Source organism: Leptinotarsa decemlineata, unplaced genomic scaffold, assembly GCF_025532065.1.
Source record: "Leptinotarsa decemlineata unplaced genomic scaffold, Ldec_3_MD MMD2_tig00000008_RagTag_RagTag, whole genome shotgun sequence".
In the NCBI taxonomy this organism is placed as follows: domain Eukaryota; kingdom Metazoa; phylum Arthropoda; class Insecta; order Coleoptera; family Chrysomelidae; genus Leptinotarsa; species Leptinotarsa decemlineata.
Window position 1 is genome coordinate 6,606,047 of NW_027412537.1, and position 20,638 is coordinate 6,626,684.

The 20,638-nt window shown below is 37.8% G+C and overlaps 1 protein-coding gene across 3 annotated transcripts in view; it reads left to right on the forward strand.

The window, feature by feature from the left end:
- The window catches only part of tai (basic helix-loop-helix family member taiman), a 503,475-nt gene that overhangs the window by 4,631 nt on the left and 478,206 nt on the right, over nucleotides 1-20,638 (forward strand). The window lies entirely within an intron of this gene.

The window sequence follows — 20,638 nt, forward strand, 5'->3', positions numbered from 1 at the left end:
CTCATTTCTATTGTAATCTGACAATTATTTGATGCCTTGAAATGGTTGAATGTAGATTTTGTCTCAAATCTCAAACTCTTCTTGAAGTCCAGCTATTCAGTGTGCATTTGGTAATGCCTAAAACGATGAAAATTAAAGTCACCAGGGATATAATAAAAACACTTCATATTATTTATGTTATTCCTAATGTTTCAATAATAAGCTACTTTGATTATGCAAGGATATTTTGTGTTGATTTGAAAAGTACTTTGGAAGAAATTTATTTGGATGAACTCTTAAATAAAGTGATATGACTGAGAAAAAGGTTACGTCTCCAGCTTCTATTTATATTCATCTACATAAACTTAGTTTCAGCGAGTTCATATATTCTTATTGGATAGTCTTTTTACAATCACATTGCTGAAATAACACACATATAATATTATTTCAAAGTAAAACGTTATAAATACTTACTTCTTAATTTTCAAAAAATTACAATTATTTTTTTAATATTAAATCATGTTCAGTGTGTGCTTGGTTCTGATCTGATCTGTAGAGTAGGGAGGGTGAGAGTAGGCTCACAGCACTTAGGCCACATGTGACCTATTGTTCATCCTCCCGAGGAGTTGTCATCGTCCATCCTGTCCTTTCCAGGAATGTGGACGGGTCACTGGGAGACATCTCCTTTATATCGGCAGGTATAGGCCAAAACTCGCCGAACACACATTCTCTTATTGACGATAACTCCGGACACTCGTATAGGACTGATAGTTTTATCGTCCTGTTCACACATCCTGCTTAGAGGTGTGTCCACTAGCTCCATATTATGGAGGTGTTACTTTAGTTGACAGTGGCCAGTCAGAAATCCTACTCTTAAGCGTGGATTTGGTCATCGCCAGATATTTCTTCGGCGCCATCTTCCTAGGGTCGCCCAGGGGGATCCTGGCAAGATTGCATCCTTTCATTCCATCCATCCATCTCTTTAGATATTGAGCATGGGTGTGAGGTTTGGCTAATTCCGCAATTGTCGAAGTCATCAGGCCTTAGGTGTCACTGGGTCCTAAAATCCTTAGTCCAGCCGCTTCTTTGGCTAAAGAGTCGGCAATGGGATTACCTTTACTCCTGTCGTGCCATTCAACCCACCTCAGGATAATGTTATTATCTACCGAGGCTTTGGCTAAATCTTGGTGGCACTCTAGTACTAGCCCTGAGGTAACACGTTGTCTGTTCAAGGCTAATAGGGCTTGTCTGCTATCAGTACAGATTGTTATGTTTTTGCCATAAATTCCTTTCCTGGTTATTTTTTTTGTGGCGGTTGAGATACCAGTCAGTTCTGTTTTTTTTCTTTGCCATATGCGTTTGTTTCTTTGCAATTTCGGCTTTCAAACGCTCCAATAACGCTCTATAATATTCACTGTTGATGGTATTTTCCTTCTCAAGATAGTTGATGATTATTACACCATGCACATCCCAAAATACCAAAGCCATAACCTTTCCAGCCGATTGTTGTGCTTTCGGGCACTTTGGACGAGGTTCACCAGTTTCTCTTCACTCAGATAACGATCTTTTTGATTCCGGAGTGAAGTGATGGATTCATGTTCCATCCATTGTCACATTTCTTTGCGAAAATTCCGGTTTATTATGTTTTAACATAGCCAAACACTGCTCAGAATTATCAATCCGTTCTTGTTTTTGGTCAACAGTGAGTTCGCGCGGCACCCACTTCGAACAGAGATTTCTCAAGGTGCGTACTCACCAAAAAAGCGAGCACAAGCGAGCATTCTTGTATGTTTGCTCGTGTTCGCTCATGTTCGCCCATGTTTGCTCGACATATTGATGTCTCGTCCACACCAGAGCGAATATCTTCAAGTTCGTAGTCGTAGTTGATCCATCTACTTTGTGCGAGCACCTTTTGATGTACCGCTTTCTTCTCGATCTTTTCTGAACGCGATCAAGCATACGTTCGGTCGCTCGCTAGCCCGTACTCACCAGACGATTATTGATGCAGAATGCTCGTTGACTCGTGTTCGCTGGTGCTCACTTTTTTGGTGAATATGCACCTTCATAGTCAAATGAGTATGCAATATAAAGCCAACACGTCCTTCAGATATCTATTCAATGTCAGCTAACTCGCGCAATTTCCCTTCTATGATTCAAAACGATTTTGTAATTTTTATTGTTTTCTGGTGTTAACTGCCTCATGTGGACGTCTTCTGCAGTAGACGTTGTTTCTGATAGAGCGGAGTCCTTATAACACTTGGCGAGCCAATGCTTCGCTTGAATGGTATTTTTTCTCATCAAGAAGCAGTGTAAAATTAAAACACGAAATTGTTTTCGAATCACTGTTTTGAGAATAATGAAAGTAGTGTCTTTCTTAGCACAATAACTCACAAAGTTATGAGTAGAACATAGTGAAATTTCAAAAGCTTTCTTTTGAATGTTAGTACAAACTGAAAAAGTAGTGAATTCGATAATACTAGCGTCATCTATTTGTTAGGCCCGAGACTTTTCATCCCGGGTAGTAGCGGACACGTTTGCCACAAATGAAACATTCTACTTGCATTTATGATTTTCTAAAATAGAGTGAACTAAAAGGAAGGATTTTTCGAAACGGTAAATAAACAAGAAAAAAACAAATAGTTGTAGCGTTCCTAGACAAGAATAAAAAAAACGAAATATTGAATTATACTAATTATGGGTAATATAGCATTCATCTCTGAGTATAAAATTATGACTTCGGTACTTTATAACCCTTTCAGAAATATTCAATATGGTTCAGAAGATTTAACAAACCGAATATATTGCTCTTCAATAAATTCGTCGGTAACAGAATTGATGCGTTTTCATGACCAACGTTGCAAAGAAAAGGTTAATTGTCCATCTTATCTCAGCATGTTGTTCGAAGTGTGTTGTTTATTTCGGAACGTTTTTCATTAAATCGCTCATTCGCGTCCATTACTTCCAGGTTGAAGCTCATAATGGCATTGCAAGAATGATGTAAGGAGAGTTCATTTTTCACGTTGTCTAATATATGTTCGCTTAGCTTTTCGATTCCGTATCGTAGTGGTACGGCTCTCGTTTGATGTGTGTTGACTTTTTGATTTTATTTCATGTACTGGGAGCGATAATTTTCGATTAACTTTAAGTTATGTGAAGCTGATTATGTGATATTATTTTTTTTGTTAATTTATTGCTTAGATTCCTCAGAAAATATGACGGGGGGCGATGAAGGATGCTCATTATCATTATCATGTTCATAACTTATTCAAAGTAACCTAATAGAACAAGTTTAGCTCTGAGATACATTGCCACCTTAATACAACTTGTGTTTGGTTTGTCCAATGTATGTCATGACACGTTTAGGTATCGTAAACCTTGCATGGAATGTGGGAGGTCATACATTAGACAGAAACTAAACAGTATCCGAAAAAACGCGTCTAAAAACATGAATATGCTTCAAATTGAAATTGGTATATTTTTAGGAGGGAATAATTTTTTGGAAAGAAAAGTTTCAGCTTTCTACACATGAGTATCTTAATACAAAAATGTTAGTCTTCCAAAAGAAAGGAAGAGAGCAATCAATTTCAAAAAGTTAACTCTACACAAATATGTGTGAAGTGACTTACAGACACAAATTTGAAGAGAAAGCACTTTCGAAGCAGCTAATTTGTATAGAGTTAATTTTTTGAAATTGTTTCTTCTGTTTTTGGAAGAGTCCCACATTTTTTGTATGAAGATGGAGAAGTAGAAAGCCAAAACATGTCTTTCCTATGAATATGGTTATTGACACAAACTGGTGAAATAATAATAAAACAATCATTAGTGATTGTCGGAAGAAATGTATCTCATAACCTATCATATTATTTCTTTTTTTCGGATGTTCAGAATGAAATTCTCGTCATATATCCCGTTTTGAGTGTATATTTGCTTCGAGAACTTTCTCCATATGTTTTAGTTTTTGTCCTTTCAGATACTATTTCTATAATACTCAACTATCTTGTAACCTCGATGTATTTTTTTATTCAAATGTTTGCATGCGTCTCAAGTTACTCAAATCAAGGACTTTCAGCAATTCCATTACAACTTCCGAAAAGGCAGATTTTCTGTCGTTCTCCACCTCCATTGTGAACTAAACTATATCCATCCAACAACAAAATAACCCAAAGATAGATGCGTGATCAAAGCATGATCACCACGCACATTCGCATCTATTGAGTGGAATAAACAAGTCTTCTTACGCTGACAAATCAGATTTAACTGCAATCGGCTGGCGAAATTCATGTTACAGTCCCGGAGTGGTCGGTTTTAACGCCTGTAGCAGCCGCATATTATAAAAAAAAATCGGTCGGTCCTAGTTCGACTCTGTACAAGCAGCCTTGTCTGGGAGATTACGTGCACTATTCATGATAATGTTCTTCATAGATCTTTTCTCCCATTTTATTTTTACATGTTGAAATCTTGACGATTCTCCTCTTGACTTCTGCTCCGATGTACGAAACACAACAGAGTAAAATCGCCGCCGAAATTCGTCCTCTGTCGTTAACCGCAAAGCAATTTAGTGGAAAGCAAAGCCCAAACACAACACATTTATGATTCAACATCAGACAGCGCTGTTTTGACTTGCCATAGGTATCATAAGTGTTTCAGTCTAGCACTACTGATGAGACCTATGGCGGGTCGAAACAGCGCTGTCAAATGTCGAATCATAAAATAAATGCGATGTGTGTGGGCTCTGGTTTTCAACTAATTGCCTTGCAGTGAAAGAGAAGACGAATCTCGTCGTTGGTCGAAGCTCAGCTTTGCAAACGACCGCCTTGGGGAGCCTCATTTATCTTTGATATTCGAGTATTGAGTTTTTTACCGATCCCATAGATGGCGTCATCGAAAGAGGGGAGATGTCAACGCTCTCACTTACATAAGCTTGTCCTTTAAGGACAGTTGGGTCCAGTTATGCATTTGTGATTCAGGACCACTGAATCATCACATATGGGCTCTGGTTTTCAACCTTTTGAATTCACCAGTCACTCTGAAAAACTGACCTTTACATTTCCAAGATGAAGGTAGCAACGAATATCTCAATGTTCATGATTACACTACGGTAATTCATGACAATAATAATAATTCTTATATTACATAGTTATGTGGCAATTGTCAACATATTCTAAGAGATCATTAACGAATACCACAAAAAGTAAAGGTTCCAGCTGATCCCTCTGGAACTGCAAATGCAGACTACTCATATAGGATTTTATCCAAGTCAGTTATATTATTATTATTGAACATATTTTTTAATTGCAATATAGCATAGTAACCTGTGTTCACTTTTTTGCTTATGGCATCAATATTATTTTCTCAACTCATTCCACTATCTATACGAGTTCCAAGAAATTTCGTAACTTCAGAAAGATGGATAGTGCTATTTTTGACAACCACTTGAATATCAGTCACAGATCTTTACCTATAATGGAAATGCATACAGACTGTTTTCTCTGCATTCACCATCAAAAAATGTATTTCACACCAATTCATGAATTCTTCTAAATTATTTAGTTTTTTTGTAAGTCTTCAGGACTATCTGCATCAATGGTCAATGTAGTATCATCTGCATAGAGAACTACTGAATCTGAACTGATATTGTCAGGTAGATCGTTTATGAATAACAAAAAAAAAGCGGCCCCGAGATCGATCCCTGAGGAACTCCCCGGTCCATCTCATAATATTCAGATTTATATTAGGCAGCGGTTTGTATGGAACGATTTTTCCTAAACCCATGTTAATTATTACATAGTATATTAATTGACTCTAAGTAATTCACTATTCCAGTAGCCACTACTTTTTCATACAGTTTTGATAGTGAAACAAATTATGAAATTTTTCGGTAGTTATTCAAGTTATTCAAGTCATTTCTATTTCCTTGAGTTTGAGGTTCGAATTATAAAAACCAGATGTCGTCCGGTTCTTGGATTTCTCGAGTTGAAGACATCTAGATTTGCTTGCTAACTTTTTTGAGAACCGACTTGGATCACAAAAGGTGAAATATTATTCTTTGCACCCCTAAAGATGTCAAGCACTAGTTTCCGCCAAATGTCGAGACTCAAAGCAATATATTTCAGTGTGGGGAAAACGTTAAAAGACCTCAATGAAGTTTGACTTTGTCATGGAATATTTTTTAGCGAAATATAGATTACCTAAATTTCATCAGAATTGTTCTTCCTTTCTATCGCATCATAAAGCAATGTCCTTCATATCCCGCTGTCAGAACTGAAATGCAGATCGTCCATGGGTGGGCCTCACCCAGTGCGAAATCTGATAACCTGGTAGAGTGATTCGATAGATTCCCGTCGATAGCGGCAGTGTTTTCAGCTTTGTTCTCCGGGAGAAACCGATACCGTCGAAAGCTTTTTACTCGATCGCCGAACTAGGAGGGTAATGCGTAGCTTTTCTATAACCCCCCCAGGTGATGTGTTTCCAGTGTAATCAAAAACTATTCGCTTTCGACATAATGCAAGCCCTTCGAGTTGTTTTAGCCGGTGAAAGGAAATTGGATCGAGGTGGAAACGTTCGCTGTTGGTGCTAATGTGTTTTGTTTCCTCATCGGGATCATGATGAGTGGATTTGAAAGTTCCAGTTGTATCGAGTATCTGGAAACAAAAGCTTTCTCGGAAATCTGAGTTTGTAGCAAAAAGGCTAATATGCACCCTCTAAGGTAGCTAGAAAGGTCGAAGTTTTTGGAAGAAATGAAGATACCGAAAGGAAAAGACGTATTGATTGAAAGGATATATTTTTTGGTGGGATTTTTTGAAAAAATAATCGTACACAGGAGCGCTACCCAACAGAACTAATGAAAGAGTTTTGGCAAATAGAGTGTCCCAACTCGTTTTCAATTCAGTATAGATACTTGGATTAGACGATTAGACCGACGAACAGTATACCAAGAGATGATTTATTTGGGAGCCATCTGAGAAGAAAAAAAAACTGTTTATATCCTTAAAAATGTTCAACTAAGTTAATAATTATTATAGACAATTCGAATAGACCGAGTTGATTCATTTTCTACGGAAGCGCAGAAAGGCCACATATTTTTATTATTTGTTTTTAGAAAATTACGACTTTGAATCTCGAAATTTCGACTTTTATCTCGAAATTTCGACTTTAATCTCGAAATTTCGGCTTTAAAGTCGAGATAAAAGTCGAAATTTCAAGATTAAAGCCGAAATTTCGAGTCTTTCCCGTTTCAGTAAATGTTCAGACTTATTTATTGTATCATTTTCGGAATAAAGACCTATTATTATTATTATTGTACAATCGTAGCCATCTCATCGTAGTTCTGACGGGAGCGAACGCTATTCACGATAGGGATGGCGAATAATATAAAACTCATACAGCAATATAAGTATCGTGAACAGTCTTCGAAGTGTCCGCTCCACAATTGCAGAGAGCGATCTGTCCAGTCAAGTACGGTAGCGATAGTAGGCGAAATGAAGCTATAAACAACTGAAACCAGTGAAACAAGGTCAGATCTACTACTGAAAATCGCTCATGTGAGTGATTCAATAAAATGATACATGAATAAAATTTTCAATGGGGAATGTTCCCCAATTTAGGTTATTACAGCAAATGCAAGTTTGAACAAAATAAAGTTGAGTTCAATTCATGGTTTTTCAAATTCACTTCGAATAGTATTCAAATTGATGTTTCAAATGTTGGGTTTAAATTTTTAAAGGGATTTGTTTCTAATTCACATATTGGCAACAGCGCCTAGAATGCTAGATCGGAGTTCAGGTTAGTAGTACGCTAGAAAAAGAAGAAGTATGTCAATAGTGTCAAATTGAGGCAAAATATAAATTATAGTCCAATACCACCTCCACAAGCCACATAAACAACAGTTGTTTTGAGGAAGATACGTTAGGTGCACAAAATGTCAAATGTCACAGAATGTCTCTGAACTCGGAACATAAGTAAACAGAACAGCACGCCTCTGAAATATGTCATCTTTTTCGTCTTATACAGGTAACAAATTCATTGTCCTTTATTAGCTATAACCGATGTTGCCAAATGGCGAAATAGAAATGAATCCCTTTAAATGTTGAATGCATTATTTCATTCTTTTTTGAGTATTTAAATAATTTTTCAAAGAAAAAGGTTGAAAGTTTGAAATGCGTTGTTTTAGAGCTCTACTTCTTTTTCGTCAGGAGGAACATTCCCCATTGTTTCTGGGCATGTATGATACGAAATTCTTTTTTTTTTGGATGAAAAATAGGCCAGCATTTCAAAGTTCAAAATGGATATGATAGTGAGGTTAGGTTAGGTCCAAAGTAAGTGGGTGTATTCGAACTCTACCGCAACCCGCAAGGGTTTATTGTGGCTCACACCTATTCACACTCGACCAAAAGACCCCAGCTTTTTAATGAAGCCGATTAATTTGTATGGTGAGTGGTCTTTCAGGTCAGATGGTAAGAGTACGGCTCTGCCGAACTCTACAAACCTGATTCGGTCCCTAGGGGGATAGGCACAAAGTATATGCTATGCTATTTCATTGTTAATGAGGTACTCGGATAGTCAAGGTGCAAGATTCCCACCTTGATACCCGCGACAACCTTTCCATATGAGGGTTTTTGCACGTCAACTACACCTGACGATGCCTTAGATTCAACTGTGCAGGGCTTTTTCGCCTCTGGTTTTGGTAAATCATCACTTTAGCGCAAAAGTTGGCTAACCTGCTCATGGGGGGTTTGTTTCTCCACCTCAGACAGATTTTACGTACGCCGCTCAAGAATTTGGTGCAAGACGGTTTCATAAGGTACCTCGCTCTTGAGGAGACGACTCAGTCGTTTCCTGGCTGCACCACCATACCTTTTTTTTTAGGTTCAGTTATTGGATCAGGAGATGGACAGTTGAGAAGCTCTCGCTCCTGATCTAAATTTACAGGGAGGTCAGTTGGAGTCGTAAACTCGACATCCATCTCCTTTGTAGGCTCAGCGTCAGAAAGAATTTTTAAGTTAACTCTGTCCATTAAAGTCCCACGAGTAGCTAGGGAAAGAAGGTCAATCACGGCAGAGCCCTGCATTACCTTGACAAGGCGATGACAAGGCGCCCGGTATTTGGAAGGTTCCGTAGTGACAGCTGATAGGCTCAGTGCCTCTCGGCACGGATACACACACCTTAGGAATAAGCCATCGTTGGGATGCCATTCAGTTGGGGAATAACAGAACCACAAGTGATTCTGTTATTCCCGAATCCAGCGGGGCTACGTGGAAGCAGGCATCCGATGGCCGGTTTGCTCAACCCCCACATCCCAATCCAATGCTCTCGAAAAAAGCATCATGGACAGTGGTTCAGGCAGTGAAAGATGAACAAGAACAGCCAACCCGCCATATGACATATGGCGTTTATATGATAGTTTAATGGAGTCAGCATTGATAGAAAAAAACTGAAAAATATTGAACTGCTTTTTCAAATAATATATGAAATATTGGAGTTTGCCGGAAAGGAAACGCGAATGAAATTCAAATTCCACAGAGGCTCGTTTAGCATTTGGACAAAAAATGGTAAAAAAAAACTCATAACAAAGATCGACTGCGGTACTCTTAGCAGATATATTGGCGAGTAAAATGGAATATCGTTTTGGTCATTAATCAGTTTGACAGTCTTCGATCAAAACTTCATAACAGCCGTAAATCCATCTATATGGCCTGAGGGGATGAAAGATGTGCGTTAGCATAGGCGGATCCAAACAGTTTCAAAGGGGGGCTCACTAAAGGATAACTCTCCTATATCAGTTAGAGTGGCGGAAGATGGGAAGGATAAGCAAAACGCTCGCGGTACATAGTTTCCGCGCCAAGACCGATACCCACTTCTTAAAAAAAAGAGCATTAGAGCCATCGTATTTTATCGTGAGGATATATAGATACTGCATTTCAATATAAGCTGGTGAAAAATACAAATGATATAATAGTAGAAATTTTTATATCACTTAATTAAATACCGGTATGAAAACAATTTCAGACAATTCAAAAAATTCCAAACCAAAGGGGGCTGCAGCGCCCTCAGCTTCCCTCCGCCTTGGATCCATCAATGTGTGTAATTTTATAATTTTCAGTGTATGAACGAAGAGATTCTCAACAACCTCAATTCAAACTTGATAAATTTCATTTATTCATAGAGAACGGAAATCGTTAGTAACATTACAGACCATTTTACCCGACACTTTTTTCACTGAAATGATATGTACATAAGAAACATGTAGTATTTATGTGTAAAACCGAAGAAAAAACTTATTTCATCTCAACAAATCCCCAAAGGATCATCCAGTTTCTCATGATTGTGATGATTTACTAGCTTTACATGATGACAGATCTAGAAATACTGTTTTATAATGTTGGAAAATATATTATAATTACAAAGTATATCACATTTTCCCGAAAATGACTGCATAGTATAAAATAAATATACTTCAATTTATAAGTCCAAAATTCGCACCAAAACACTTTAAAGTGTCATGGCTTCGCTTGTGATGTCACATTCGAGTAGTTCCGGAATGCATTATTCTCATTGTTTTGTGTATAAATATTTTAAATCATATATAAATTATTAAATACAGTGGCGGCTCAGGACACAGTTCATTATTATTATATTGTTGATCAAAAAATGTAAGCCACTGATTTTTCTTGTAATATTCAATCTTGTGTTCGGTAAATCATCTGAAAATAAAATGTTTCTCTTGATTTCTTTTCGTGGCTCGCTTTGTTTTTCAGAAAAAAAAACGAATAATGGATAAAAACAACTAGCTAGCATGCTGTGCATTAAAAAAGCAACAACTAATTGTTTGCGATGATTGTCATTCGTGAAGTTACATTTATTATTGTGACAACGGATATTTACGAATAAATAATAGTTTAAAAAATTAAAAAACATGATTTAATAGTAACACAAAATAAAAATTAAAACATAATTCGAAGCTTATTTAAGATTGTGTTCAACATCGATAATAAATAAGTCATATGGCTTACAGACGGCTCAAAAAGCAAAGAAGGCTTAGGATGTAGAGTGTACTTCAGATCACTAAGCCTAAGGATTAAGTGGAGAATGGGAAAAAATACCAGCGTGGTTCGAACAGAACTGGCTGGTATCTCAATCGCCACAAAAGAAATAACCAAGAAAGGATTTTCTGGCAGAAACATAATAATCTGCTCTGATAGTAGACAAGCCCTATTAGCCTTGAACAGACAACGTGTTACCTCAGGGCTAGTACTAGAGGGCCGCCAAGATTAAGCCAAAGCCTCAGTAGATAATAACATTTTCCTGAGGTGGATTAAAGGGCACGAAAGGAGTAAAGGTAATCGCATTGCCAACTCTTTAGCTAAGGAAGCGGCTGGACTAAGAATTTTAGGACCCAGTGGCACCAATGGCCTAATGACTTCGACAAATGCGTATCTAGCCAAATGTTACACTCATGATCAATCCCTAACGAGATGGGATGGAATCAAAGGATGCAATCTTGCCAGGATCACCCTGGGCGACTCAGGGAAGTTGGCGCCGAAGAAATATCTGGCGATGACCAGGAAGAATCTACACTTGACAGTAGGATTTCTTACTGGTCACTGTCAACTAAGGAAACACCTCCATAATATGGGGCTAGTGGACACACCTCTATGCAGGATATGTGAACAGGAAGATGAAACTGTCAGGCATGTCCTATGCGTGTGTCCGGAGTTATCTTCAATAAGATATTGTGTGTTCGGCAAGTCTTGGTCTACACCTGCCGATATAAAAGAGATGTGTTCTAGTGACATGTCCACCTTCCTGGAAAGGACAGGATGGATGATGACCTAGGACAACTCCTCGAGAGATGTACAATGAGTCACATGTGGCCTAATTGCTGTGGGCCTACACTCACTCTCCCTACTCTACAGATACTGACGTCCTATGGCTTGATGGAGCTAATGACTTTCAATAAGCCTCAAATCAGAATTAATCTATTCACTAAATAAATAATTTTGCTGTAAAAAAGCGAGGGATGCTTCAAATTATATTTTTATTATGGCTCCAATCTGGCAAACAGCTGCTAACCAAGTATTTATATCTATGGAAATTCAGCACCCCACGCTTTTTTCAACTAAAATGATTTTTTTGTAAATAGATTTATTCTGATTTCAGACTTATTAAAAGTCATTAGTTACATCAAGCCATAGGACTTGTTATCTATGTTGAACACAATCTTAATTTAGTTTCGAATAATTTTTAATTTTTTAGTTTATGTTGCTATTGAAGCGTATTTTCTTAGTTCTTTAACTGTTATTTATTCTCCTCATTTTAGCTTGGCTTGCTATTTCAAGTCCATTTGTTTCAATATAAAGTATATACGCATGCGCAGACAGTGTGGTTGTCTCACTTGCTCGCACACAGAGACTGTGCGAGGAAATTATTTAATCCTGGCGATCCTGATCAGGATAATGAGATAAACTTATGAAATGGTTGTGTTGCCACCGATTCTTGATGAGTGTACACAGTTTAAAATAAATCTGTCCGTTTATAGTTAGTCAAAATCGAGTCAAAAGGAGTCAGTTACAAACAAACATGAAGCTAATAAAAGCGTGTTAAAAAAGAATTTTTCAAAAAATTTCAACAATCTGCATTTTGGAAACAGTGCATTTCCGATCCTATGTTTACATGAACTTTCTATCATAAAATCAACTCTTGATCACCTCCTTATTAGTGGGCAGGCTACTCCCACTGATAATAGTATAAAAACAGAGTAAAAAACGAGTATTGTAGTAAATGCGTTCGAAACAACGAAGCACTAACTCGTGCACTGCGACCTTTACCATATCGCCTTTGATAATGTCTACCGCAGTAGTAGACGGAACGTTAATGCTTGAAAACCCGGAAAATAGCTTTCACACATATACTAGGTTGTTTCAAAAGATTTGTCCGTTTTTATGAGTCTACTTTTAACTGTAACATACCAGTAAATACGGGTACTTATTCAATTTATTCAAAAAAAAGCCAATTGAATCAGTGCACGTTTGCCTTTGTAATACAAGGCGATGATTTCCGTCAGCATAAAAATTGTTTGCTCGGGATTCGATGAAGTCGACGAAGGCCGTTTTTGCCTGGTCCTGATTGGCGAAGGTTCCACTGATGAGAAAGTTATCAAAGTGCTTTAAAAGATGGTAATCGGTGTCGAGAGTTCTGGGAAATATGGTGGGTGAAACAGAACTTCAAATCTTAATTCGTTTGATTTTCGGACGTTAATATGTGAAACGTGCGGACGGGAGTTGTCTTGGAGCAGGATCGGACTACTTCTGTTGGCCAGTAGCGGCTGCTGCTGTCGCAATTTTCGGTATAGTCGAAGGAACCTGTATTGTGCATAGTTAAAGGTGTCGGCTTTCTCAAAGGCCACAAAACCAATATAGAGATATAAAGCCGCTGCCAACTAGTCCACGTGGACTGAAGTGTGATAACAACGCAGACCTTTTCCTGTGTAGTGATTCCAATACCGCTGGTGGACAATGCGAAAGAGATATACCAGTGAATAAGATTTGAATGCATTTGAATATTGACACACAGAGAGTATGTTTCAATGTATATAAGAATCTACATATCAAGTTCGGTTTCGAGAGAATTAAACTATTACAAGCAACATCAGATTTGACCGAAATTCCTTTCTCAACTGAACGTAAAATAGTCAAAAACAAACCTTATGAACGCAAGACGCGATGTTATACGGGATTACCAAAACCTTCAGATCTAATTTTCATCTTTTCGATGTTTATAATCAGAAATGATTATTGAATAACGAAATTAGTTAGCTCCCTAACTATAATATTGAAAGAGAGCTGTTGGAAGGTATTTCCTCACGATATCACTTTGCTGTGATGGTTTGGCCCAGTTGCAGAAAGTTATGGTGAATCACACCTGTCTTGAACGTCTCCTGTTGTAAAGGATCCACTTTTCGTCACATGCTATTTGGTGAATTACATCTGAAATGTAATTATCATGGAATAAGAAAAATTGTGTCGAGTGCTGTACCGTATCTGAGATAGATGCGCGCTGAATTTGAAACTTGGCATATTGTTGATTGAATTCGAACAATCTCAGGGGAGGGAGCTTGTTCAAAAATTCATTCATTGCCTATAAAGTATGAAGTATCGATTTCGCATTAAATATTAGGCCCATCCTCCTGCCTACTTTGTTATTCGATAGTGAAATTCGTGGAAGTTATTTAATTTTTGAATAGCTAATAGGGCCACGTCGATTCTAATGAAGTAACGTAATGCGGGATCACGTGACTTGCTTTAATGAGCCCGCATGAGCCCGAATGCGAACAAAGAAAGGCAATTGGAAATATTTCATGCAACGATGATAAATTGCAGACTTCGCATTATTTTGTGGTATCAGCGAGAAGGGTAGATTATACAGGGCGTGGGAAGGAAGTTGTTTGGTTTTTCATTTTCATTCGTCAATTGAATGAACTGGTATATGAACACTGCACTAGTCGCTTACAGAACACTCATATGTAATTGGGAAAGCAGGTGAACCAAGTTGTGTCATGAATATAAAATTTGAAGCAACAAAAAGGCATTGACGTTTCTATGGAATTCAGTGAATTCTTTAGAGAAATTATTTCATTTCGTTGTAACTTTTTGTAAACTATCGTTTTTGAAAATCTGGATGAATACAAAAACTAACAGTTTTTCCACTTATAACTGAATCAAAAAAGGATATGAAAAATGTAGTTGTTTTTAAAAAATCTACTGGTTGAAATATGTTGGATAAATATTGAATATTTGAAAAGTTCGAGGTTTTGTGATTTATTGAAAAAATAATGGCAGGTCTTGATATTTTGTTGATAAATGTCTTTCAATGTTTCAAATTAAAACAATATGAATTTCATCAAAAAAATTCGTAATTCTTGAAATGAATATGTTTTTCCTAAAAATTATGCTTTACATACTTAAACTTCTAAAAGATACGTTTCGGGGCACTTCAAGCAAAAAAAATGGTCGGTTCAACAATACTCTTGAATACCTTTCAAAGTCATATATCAACAATAACAAAAGTGTCAAACTACAGATGGCATACAGGCGAATTTTAAAACAGCTCAATGTCAACAAGGTATCTGGTCCTGATGAAGTGCCCGTCATCGTACTTAAAAAGTGCGCAAATGAACTCGCAACAGTATTTTGCAGACTTTTCATTCTGTCTAACAAGAAAGGGGTTTTTCCTTCTTGTTGGAAGAATACTCGCGTTCAGCCTATTTTCAAAAAGGGCAAGAAAACTCATCCAAATAACGATAGACCAGTCTCTTTACTATCAGTGATATCAAAAATCATGCAGATAGCCGTAAACCATCATATCCTCAAATATTTGAAAGCCTTCAACATCTTGAGCGATCATCAATATGGTTTTCGGAAACAAAGATAAACAGGCGACCTTCTATCGTATGTCACCCATATTTGAAATAACGCAATCGAGAAACATGGATAGTCAAGAGCTGTTGCGTTTGATATTTCTAAGGCCTTTGACCGTGTGTGGCATGATGGTTTGCTGACCCAACTTCGATGCTGCAAGTGGCTATCGATACTGCAAGTGGCCATCGATGGATATCTCTCGCAAACTTTCACTATCAACACTGGTGTTCCTCAGGGATCTATATTGGAGCCATATATCAACGACTTATTGGAAAAAGCCAAGAATCCAATACATTGCTCTGCTGATGACAGCACACTTGTCTCGTCATTCCATTTGGATTCCAGGACATCGACTACGGAGGCACATCGTCACCGGCAGCAGGAGGTTGCATATCTTAATAAAGATCTAGAAGTAACTTCGAATTGGAGTGAACTTAACCAAGTTCAATTCAATGCCACAAAAACCAAGGCGTCAGTGCTCTCCAGAAAGATAAATGTTTCCGTACCGGATATATTAATGTCAGGTCAGACAATTCTGCTTTTTGCTTCGATAAGTTTGTTGGGGGTCAAAATGGACAGCAATATGTATTGGCACAATCATGTCGCTGAAATTGTAAAGGCTGCTTCTCAGAGCTTGGAACACTGTTCAGAACTAGAAACTCAGCACACCTCAGCAACTTTTAATGCTTTACAAAGCTCAGATCAGACCTTTGGAGTATTGTTCTCATGTATGGAGCTCCGCCCCCAAACATACCCTGAAACTGCTGGATTTCATCCAGAAAAGAGTCATCTGGCTGATTGGAGACGCGAACATCACTTGCAACCTTGATAATCTGGAACATCGGATAAAGGTTAGAGATATGTCTCTTGTCTATAGATACTTTCACGGGAAGTGTTCAAGTGACTTGGGCACATTTGATTCCACCAAGAGCGGTACATATCAGAAATACACGATGCACTGTGGCTGCTCATCTTTTTGAGGTTCAATTCAGTACACCTCGAACTTCACTGTTCAAGAACTCTTCCATTTGGAGAACTGTGTTCATGTGGAATAAACTTCCTCAGAATGTTTTTCCAAGTGAATTTGATCTCCAGCGATTTGAATCCAATGTGAATCACTACTTTCGCTCTGACACGGCTCTAAGATCGCCTTAAGGATTTTCCTGTAATGCTTGTGTTTTGTCCGTGAAAAAAATCGCCTTAACTTTCTGGCTTGTCCTCAGGACAGTTGATTGATTCAGTCTAGCACCACTGATGAAACCTTGGTGGGTCGAAACAGCGTGTTGGATCACATTTCCAACTACAGAAAACTCATTGAATTTCACATTGATATTAATTTAACTTTCAAAATATAGACTCCCGGTTTCTCTCCCACCATGGCTTGTTACAAGAGAACTGAGGTTCCCGATCTTTTTTGATTTTTTGGTTTGCTTCACCTGAAATTCAGTAATTTATTCATTCATACATATTTGTACATCAAATATTTCAAAAAATATATGACTTTAGTTATCTCGCTGAGTGTATGGGTTACACCTAGGTATGAAATATACCTGTATTATGCTTTCCCATCTATTCAGCAGGATTATAAGTCATCTACATCTCAAATACAAAAAATGGATTCCTATGCCTAATAAATACAATGAGGGAAATCAGAGGGCTATAGAATTCTGATGGTTTCAGTGAGTTGTTGGCAGGAGAGCTAGGAAAAACTGTATTTCAATTTTAAAATATATTGATAGACGAATGATATCAAAGGTGAACAGTATTCATTTTAGAAACGGATTAGGTTTATTTGTATATAACTTTTTAAGGCAGTTTTGAATTTTCTTATACCATTTATAGTTTTCATGAAGGTTAAAAACTTTTTGGCCATAATAAAAAAGACTTCTTTGGGAATGGGTTTTCCTGAAAAGTGGAATTTATAATGTTGTGACTATACTCGACTTTGTTATATCATTTTCTTCTTTTTTGAATTTACCGATGTTTGAATATACCCAGATAATGCTTCTGTAAATAAATATGGAACTTATATTCATTATCGGTGTATTATTGTAGAGTAACGTGGTTGAAAATCGTTTTTCTTTTTATAAATAATTTTCAGCAAAGAATTTTTTGTAATTTTTAGAAGGTCGAGAATATTATTAAAGGCGCTACCCCATGCTGTAATGCAGTAACTTAGGACAGATTCAGCCACACTGTAATACAGAATTATTAAATTATTTTTGGATACGATGTCCCTCAGATTGTAAAATGTATTCATTGGCAATCGTATCCTTCTGATCAAGTGAAAAATCCCAAGTATTTAATGGACGATGTCTTTGTTATTTTTGGCCATTGGCACTGTACACTTGGTCAATCTGGTTTATAAATTTTAATTGTTTTTGTGGTTGGTCGTTAGATCTTAGAGAAAAGATGATAAATTTTTGTTTTTTATATTTATTTATACTTAAATGATCGGATTTTTTTCGCGGCGCCCTTAATATATCGGATTGGAAAGAAAACAATGAAAGACAGTTGATTAATTATTGAAATGGTAAAAAAGTCAGAGTCGGAAAAATGTTTGCAAGTGGTATGGGAGACTGTGTATGAAAGAGCCAGTTTTGAAAAACATCAATAAAAGTCAGGTGATGGTTATCGAATAAAACTGCTTTTTGTAAATAATTATTTTATTAGTTATGGTTATCCAATCAAAATAATATGAGATACCATGACAGAAATTAGTAATATGGCAACTTAAAGAAAAAAGGGAAATCGGCTCTTCAAAGCAACATGTGTATGAAAGAGCTGGGCATGTGATATGAAAGAGCCGGGTTCCTCTTTACAAAAAAACAGTCTTTCAGCAAATTAAAATCACTTAATAAACTATTTATCCGTTATATAAATCTTATCAAACTCTAAAATTGTTCATTTCTGTGAAAATCAGTTATTTATCAGTCTTAAATCACAATCCACTCGTTCATAACTATTCAATATCTTGTTTTGAAAGGCCCGTAAACCGCAACATCCAGAGGTTGGAGTCTATGGCTACAATGAGGTGGAAATATCTGCAGAAGTAACTTGTCCAATTTGTTTTGACCCTTTTTCAGCGATGATTTTAGGAGGAGCTGAAACAGAGCTTCATCCTGTAGCCGGCTCTTTCGAAGCCTCCACAAGTGGGTCTTTCAAAACATTTTGTCATTTAAGTTGTAACCTCGAAATACAGCTATTTCGCGTAAACATTATGAAATTAATATTATCATAAAATAATGCTAAATATATGCCTAACAATACAACATATCAATTTTATGAACTCATGCTGGACTTCTCTTTGTAAAACAAATTGAGTGAACGCAAAAAAAATACTTTTTGGTCCTAAAATCTTTGATGTGGTCTACCGACGCCATTCGTTTTCGCAGAACTGTTAAATGTTTGTGGATGACAGCTATTCAGTGTTGCCATACAAAGATTAAAACCAAATTATGGTAAGATTTTGGTAAGTGGTAGAAAATCACATCGGCTCTTTCAAAGCCTGCCTCTTTCATACACACTCTCCCCTACAAGCTTTTCACGGAAAGTTGAAAAGAGATGTGAATGACGAAGCACGCCCTGAAGTTCGTTCAAAAATGGCTGAATATTGACAAAAAAACGTCGCATGAGCTTCGCTCCGGAATTGTTGACGTCAAGGGCGATCCAGATTTGCTTGAACGACTCATAACTGGTGACGAATCGTGGGTATATGGTTATGACATCGAAATCAAAGTCCGATCGTTCCAATGTAAGAGCCTAGGAGAGCCGAGACCAATAGAAGCACGCCAAGTTTGATCAAATGTCAAGGTTTTGCTCACTGTTTTCTTCGGTCACCGTGGCGTAATGCATCGGGAAATCGTGCTACATGATCGTTCTGTTGATGAGGAGTATCATCTTAAAGTCATGTGACCCTTGCAAGAAGCAATACGAATAAAACGGGCGGTATTACGATAATGTTTCTGCTTACTCGCCATTGCTTGTTCATAATTTTTGACCAAAAACAACACCGTAGTCATGCCTCAGCCATCGTGTTCACCAAATTTGCTCCCCTGTGACTTTTTCGTGTTGAAGATTGAAGAGACCCATATAAGAACGGCGTTTTGCGACGATTGATGAGATAAAAACCGAATCGCCGAGAGCTTCAAGGACATACCAGAAAGAGCATATCAGAACTGCTTCCAGGATTGGAAAATACGCCGGCACAAGTGTATTTTATCTGAAGGGGTTAGGTTAGGTTGGGTCCAAAGTGAGTGGGTCTCTTCGACCCTCCACCGCAACCCGCAAGGGTTTATAGTGGCTCACACTTATTCAAACTCGACCAAATGAACCCAGCTCCTTAACGAAGCTGATTAGTTTGCATGGTGAGTGGTCTTTCAGGTCAGATGGTAAGAGTATGGCTCTGTCAAACTCTAAAAACCTGATTCAGTCCCCAGCGGGGCAGTCACAAAGTATATGCTCTGCTGCTTCATCATTAATGAGGTAGTCAGATAGTCAAGGTGCAAGATTCTCACCTTCCCATATGAGGGTTTTTGCACGTCAGCTACACCTGACGATGCCTTAGATTCAACCGTGCAGGGCTTTTACGCCTCTGGTTTTGGTTAATCATCACTTGAGCGCAAAGGTTTGCTAACCTGCTAATGGGGGGTTTGTTTCTCCATCTGAGACAGATTCTGCGTACGCCGCTCAAGAATTTGGGGCAAGGCGGTTTCATAAGGTACCCCGCTCTTGAGGAGACGACTCAGTCGTTTCCTGTTTTTTTTAGATTCAGTTAGTGGATCAGGAGTTAGAGAGTTGTGAAGATTTTGCTCCTGATCTAAATTCACAGGGAGGTCAGTTAGAGTCGTAAGCTAGACATCCATCTCCTCTGTAGGCTCGCTCCTGATCAAAATTCACAGGGAAGTCATTTGGAGTCGTAAGCTCGACATCCATCTCCTCTGTAGACTCAGCGTCAGAAAGAATTTTTAAGTTAACTCTGTCCATAAAAGTCCCACGAGTAGCTAGGGAAAGAAGGTCAATCACGCCAGAGCCCAGCATTACCGTTACAAGGCGATGCTACGACGAGAGGGCGCCCGGTATCTCGAAGGTTCTGTAGAGACAGCTGATAGGCTCAGTGTCATTCATCCTCTCGGCACGGATACACACACCTTAGGATTAAACCATCGTTGGGATGCCATTCGGTTAGGGACTAACAGAACCACAAGTGATTCTGTCATTCCCGTATCCAGCGGGGCTACGTGGAA